The sequence below is a fragment of the Lynx canadensis genome, chromosome B4 (genome assembly GCF_007474595.2).
Source record: "Lynx canadensis isolate LIC74 chromosome B4, mLynCan4.pri.v2, whole genome shotgun sequence".
Lineage (NCBI taxonomy): Eukaryota > Metazoa > Chordata > Mammalia > Carnivora > Felidae > Lynx > Lynx canadensis.
Genome location: NC_044309.1, coordinates 105,700,132 through 105,706,249, shown reverse-complemented (window position 1 = coordinate 105,706,249; position 6,118 = coordinate 105,700,132).

Here is a 6,118-nt window from a genome sequence, read left to right as displayed (position 1 = left end):
GTTTACCATTTCTGACAGACCAAACTGTAAAAAATAAAAATTGATAGATCGTTCCATCCATTCCTTCATTACTCATTCCATAATGAATGGTTGCTTTAAGTGCCTGGGTTAGAGTAATTAACAGAACAAACAGAAATCCATCCTAATTTAAGATAAGTGTAGTCTTAATCCTCTTTATTTCACCCCTCCCTCTACTCACCTTCCCTCTGGTAACCATCATCTTATATTTAAGAGTCTGGTATTTTTTTTGTTTGTTTATCTCCATTTTTCTTTGTTTGTTTTTCTTAAATTTCACATATGAGTGAAATCATATGGTATTTGTCTTTCACTGATTTACTTCACTTAGCATTATACCCTCTAGGTCCATCCATGTTGCTGCAAATGACAACATCTCCTTCTTCTGTATGTATATAAATACCATATCTATCTATCTATCTATCTATCTATCTATCTATCTATCTATCTATTACAGGTTAGATATATATTACATCTTCTTTATGCATTCATCAATGGATGGACACAGGCTGCTTCCATATCTTGGCTAATGTAAATAATGCTATAATAAACATAGGGGAGTATATATTTTTAAAATTAATGTTTTCATTAATACCCTGTAGTGAAATTTCTAGATCATATAGTAATTCTAGATTTAATATTCTGAGGAACCTGCAGAGTATTTTACACAATGGTTGCACCATTTTACATTCCCACCAACAGTGCACAAGGGGTCCCTTTTCCTCTACATCCATGCCAACACTTATTTCTTGTCTTTTTGATGCTAGCCATTCTGACAGGTGCAAGATGTTATCTCATTGTGGTTTTGATTTGCATTTCCTGAATTAACACAGGAGTGTTAATTTTACCTTCATTACTATTTTTGGAGTGTACAAATGCCATCTCAAAAACAAGGTTCAATTTTTCCATACGACGTGTGAATCACAGGTCATACCACATGTGAATTGCACACCCATCTTTCTAAATTATTCGCATGGGAAAGAAAAATGTTGCCCTTCAGTGCAGGCAGCCGCCATAGCAGATCCAGCTGCTGGTGTCTTCAGTAGCCTGTAATAGCTAACATTCTCCTTTTACTTTAAAGACCTCAGACAGGTCCAGACCTCTAACACCAGTTCCTATCTTTCCAGCTCACTTACTCAAATCTTTAGTTCCACTCCAATAACTCTTCAACCCACTGAGACCACTAATCCATTGATCTGTCACTTTCATATTGGCAGTCAGCCCCTTCATTTATCATTAAAAAAAAATCCAGTTTAGAATCCTGGTCTACAACCTTCATCTATTCTACTTACTTGAACAAACAAAACAAAAAACCTCACTCCTCATTAAACCCAAATATCTTATCACACCATGCCTGCACCCACGCTGCTCAACATGACTGGAAACTATACACAACCATGCTGGCTAGTCTCACTTTACACCTGGGACCATTTATGTCAAGTGGGACTCAGCAGTGCTCTGTGATTCTAACACATATCACAGGGAATTTACTTTCCCAGTCACAAAGAAGATTATTTCACACCATCTTGGATTTCCTCAAATTTCTAGCACCCATCTCCCCACCTCACTCTTAAGTGATAACCACATTCTTAGTTCACTGAGCAAACTGAGGGAAACAAAATTGAACTTTTCTTCTCACATCATCTGCCATCATGCTTTAATCTGTACCTATATACCGTGAGTTTCCTTTCTCTTACAGCAAATGAAAAGTCCCTGTATCCTCCTAAGGTAGACCCATTCATTTATATGTATTTCATCCTCCTCTCTGTCTCAAGAATTTTGTTCCATCGGTTTTCTTTTTCAAATGTAAATTTCATTTTTTTCTGATTATTGGATCATTTCTATTTGCATATAAACATTCTATAACAACTTTCAGTAAAGAAAAAAGAAATCTATACCTTCTGTGCTTATTTAGTTACTGCCCAATTTCTCTATTTGCATTTTGGCAAAATTCCTCAAAGGGTTTGTTTATGTTTGCTGCCTCTATTTGATTTCTTAGGGCTTTGATCACAGTCATTCCTTTGAACTGTTTTACTCAAGGATAATGACAATTTCCATGTTGGTAAATTCTATGGTTATATGGTCTATATTTACTCCTAATTTACTCAACTTCTGAGCAGCATATGACAGACATTTCCTACTTCTGGAAGCATTTTCTTCTCTTCAATTCTAAGACACTACCTATTCCTGAGTTTTATTTTATATTACTATTACCTTTCACTTTCTGCATTTTCTTCCTCTTCCTGATTATTAAGTATTAGGATATCCCAGAACTCAATCACTGCCTCTGTGCGTTCTCTGTCTACCCTAGGCAATGCCATCCAGTTTTAAGACTTTGGAAACCATCTGTGTAAATTTGCATGCTTATCTTAGAACATCCCCACTATCTCTTGACTCTTCATTGGACTGCCAAATCTCTATCTCCACTTGAATCCCTAATTGACATTTAACATTTAATGTTTCTAAAATGGAAATGTGAGTATTTCTATCCCCTCAAAACTGGTACCACCATTAGGTCAGGCTAAAACCTTTGAAATACTTTTTTTCTCTTAACATCCAAACTTCAAATCCTAAATCATGAGCAATTAATATTATATTCTGCCTTTAGAATGTATCAATCTGATTACGTGTCGTTATGCTCACTGCTAGCGTCTTAGTTTAAGGCATTACCTCCACAGTAGCTGGAGTGATTTTAATTTTCTAAAAATCTCATTATGACACTTCTCATGTAAAACACCCCCCGTGGCTTCCTATCTGGTTCACCTTGGGAACATTATGCTATGATCTAGTGGGTCCTCAATGATCTCACTCCTACCTGTCTCTCAAACCTCATCTTCCAATACTCCTCCCTTTGTTTTCTGAACTCAATGTACTTACACTTATTCTTTTCTCTTAAATTATTTTCCTCTCCATGTTTGGAAGCCTTGTTCATTCATTTTAAATCTGTTTTCACACTTACCTCCTTAGAGAATCCTCTTACGAACACCCTTTAAAAGAAACTTCTTTCACTCTCTACCTTCAGTCTGCTTTATTTTTCCTCATAGAACTATTTCAAAGAAATATTGTAACACACATATTTATATATTTATCAACTATCTCCACCAATAAACTATAAATTCATAAGGACATGCTCTCTGTCATGCTAAATCTTCTGTCCCTAATATAGTATCTGCCACACAGAGGAGAATAATTGTAAAGAATGAATGAATATGAGAACAAGGGATTTTAGATGAATCCAAGACAAAATTCAACAATGTACCTTTCTCATTCTATTGAAGATTCTGTCACCTATTCTCTTGTGTTGTGAATAGTAGGTCTATTGTGGCTTGACGTAAGAAAAAAATATACTAAGGAATATTCTACTTAACTATAAATTTCAAATGTAGGAGTTATAGTTACTTTAGTCCTCACTACTTCATGGTGTCCAAAGATGAATTACATTCAAATATGATCATATTCACCTTAGATTCTCACCTCACCTTGTTCTAAAATAGTATATAGGTAGCTCTGGAGTCTAACTATCTGAATTCCAATCCAGACTTCACTCATTACTAGTGTGATCTTCAGCATATGATTTAATCTCTCTGTTCCTCTGTTTTTGCATAAGTATAATGGAGATAATCCCCATAACATACACTAAGGATTAAGAGAAATAACACATATAAGGTACTTGCATTCAGTACCTGGTTCCCAACTTAACACTTACAAACTGTCAGTTATTCTATGAACTTCAGAAAGTACAAACTGTTTTGCAAGGTTGTTTTTTGTTTTTGTTATTTTTTGTTTTTGTTTTGTTTTCTATAGAGAAAGAGCATGAGTGGGGGAATGGGGCAGAGGGAGAGAGAGAGAGAATCTTAAGCAGGCTTCATGCTCAGTGTGGAGCCTGGCCCAGGGCTTGGTCATACGACCCTGGGATCATGACCTGAGCCGAAATCAAGAGTGGGAAGCTTAATTGACTGAGCCACCCAGGCGTCCCTTGTTTGTGTTTTAAAATCAGGGGTTCTAAGATAAGAACTTACAAGCCCTACTTGGTCATGATATTACTCCTGAATATCTGACCCTCATATTCTGAATTCTACTTGTCTTACTAGACTTTAGAGATCTGTCAGTCTCTCCCTATTTAGGTTCCCTCCCAGAACTTGCCTACTTTCCTCTATCTCCAGACTATTTATTGGATAGTCAAGTGGCACTGCCTGCCCCTTTCCGGAATTTGCACGTCTTAAATCTGACACCTTTATCTCTCTGCCACAAACTTTGTAAATTATATTTCTGGTTGCTACTGTCAGATCCTGACCCATTTCTGACTGTTTCATTATAAGTTTACAAATGTATTCTGATAGGTTAATATGCTATACTTCTTAGCATTTTTAAAAAATTTTATGCTCCTTGTGGGATTTAGAGATAAAATAACAGAATTTTAACTCATGTCTGCATCTATACTGTTTTATCTATTTTTCAGATAATTCTTTTCTTTACATATATGTTATTTCTCTACATGTCTCTGAAATTAATGCTGTTAATTGAATACAATAAATAATCTACATGATTGAGTCAAAAAGATTTTTCTATTAAAATGAGTTTTTTTGGTTCAAGCCCCATGTTGGGCTCTGTACTGACAGCTCAGAGCCTGGAGCCTGCTTTTTGTTCTGTGTCTCCCTCTCTCTCTGACACTCCCCCACTTACTCTCTCTCTCTCTCTCTCTCAAAAATAAACATTAGGGGCGCCTGGGTGGCGCAGTCGGTTAAGCGTCCGACTTCAGCCAGGTCACGATCTCACGGTCCACGAGTTCGAGCCCCGCGTCGGGCTCTGGGCTGATGGCTCAGAGCCTGGAGCCTGTTTCCGATTCTGTGTCTCCCTCTCTCTCTGCCCCTCCCCCGTTCATGCTCTGTCTCTCTCTGTCCCAAAAATAAATAAACGTTGAAAAAAAAAATTAAAAAAAAAAATAAATAAACATTAAAAAATTTAATGAGTTTTATTTGGCATTTCAGAACTATTTTATGAGAAGGCAGTTATGCTCAGGAACTAATTAGTTCCTCCTAAAATCTAGTAGAAAGTGTTATATTCTGTTACACTGCTTGATTTAAACTCTTAGAATTAAAATAAATAAAACAAACGCTTGGGTGGCTCAGTCAATTAAGTGTCCAGCTCCAGCTCAGGTCATAATCTCGCAGCTTATGAGTCCGACCCCCCATCAGGGTCTGTGCTGATAGCTCAGAGCCTGGAGCCTGTGTCTCCCTCTCTCTCTACCCCTGCTCCCTCCCTCCCTCCCTCCCTTTCTCTCAAAAATAAACATTAAGAAAATAAAAGTTGTAGATCATTTGCTAAATTAAAAATGCAATCTTCCAAAATATATTTTTATTGCTACCCTTAAAGTTCAGTAAATCTATCTTATTGGACTGATTTATTTATTTTTAAATATAATTTATTGTCAAGTTAGCTAACCTACAGTGTATACAGTGTGCTCTTGACTTCAGGAATAGATTTTCATGATTCACTGCTTACATTCAACACCCAGTGCTCATCCCAACAATGCCCTCCTCAATGTCCATCACCCATTTCCCCCTTTCCCCCAGCTCTCCCCCCCCCCCATGAACCTTCAGTTTTTTCTCTATATTTAAGAGTCTCTTATGGTTTGCCTCCCTCTCTGTCTCAAGTATTTTTCCCCTTCCTTCCCCCTGGTCTTCTGTTAAGTTTCTCAAATTCCACATATGAATGAAAACATAGGATATGTGTCTTTCTGTGACTGACGTATTTCACTTAGCATAATACCCTCCAATTCTACCCACGTTGTTACAAATGGCAAGATTTCATTCTTTCTCATTGCCATGTAGTATTCTATTGTATATATAAACCACATCTTCTTTATCCATTCATCAGTTGATGGACATTTGGGCTCTTTTCATAATTTGGCTATTGTTGATAGTGCTGCTATAAATATTGGGGTGCATGTACCCTTTTAATCAGCACTCCTGTATCCTTTGGAGAAATTCCTAGTAGTGCTATTGCTGGGTTGTAGGGTAGTTCTATTTTTAATTTTTTGAGGAACCTCCACAATGTTTTCCACAGCGGCTGCACCAGCTTGCATTTCCACCAACAGTGCAAG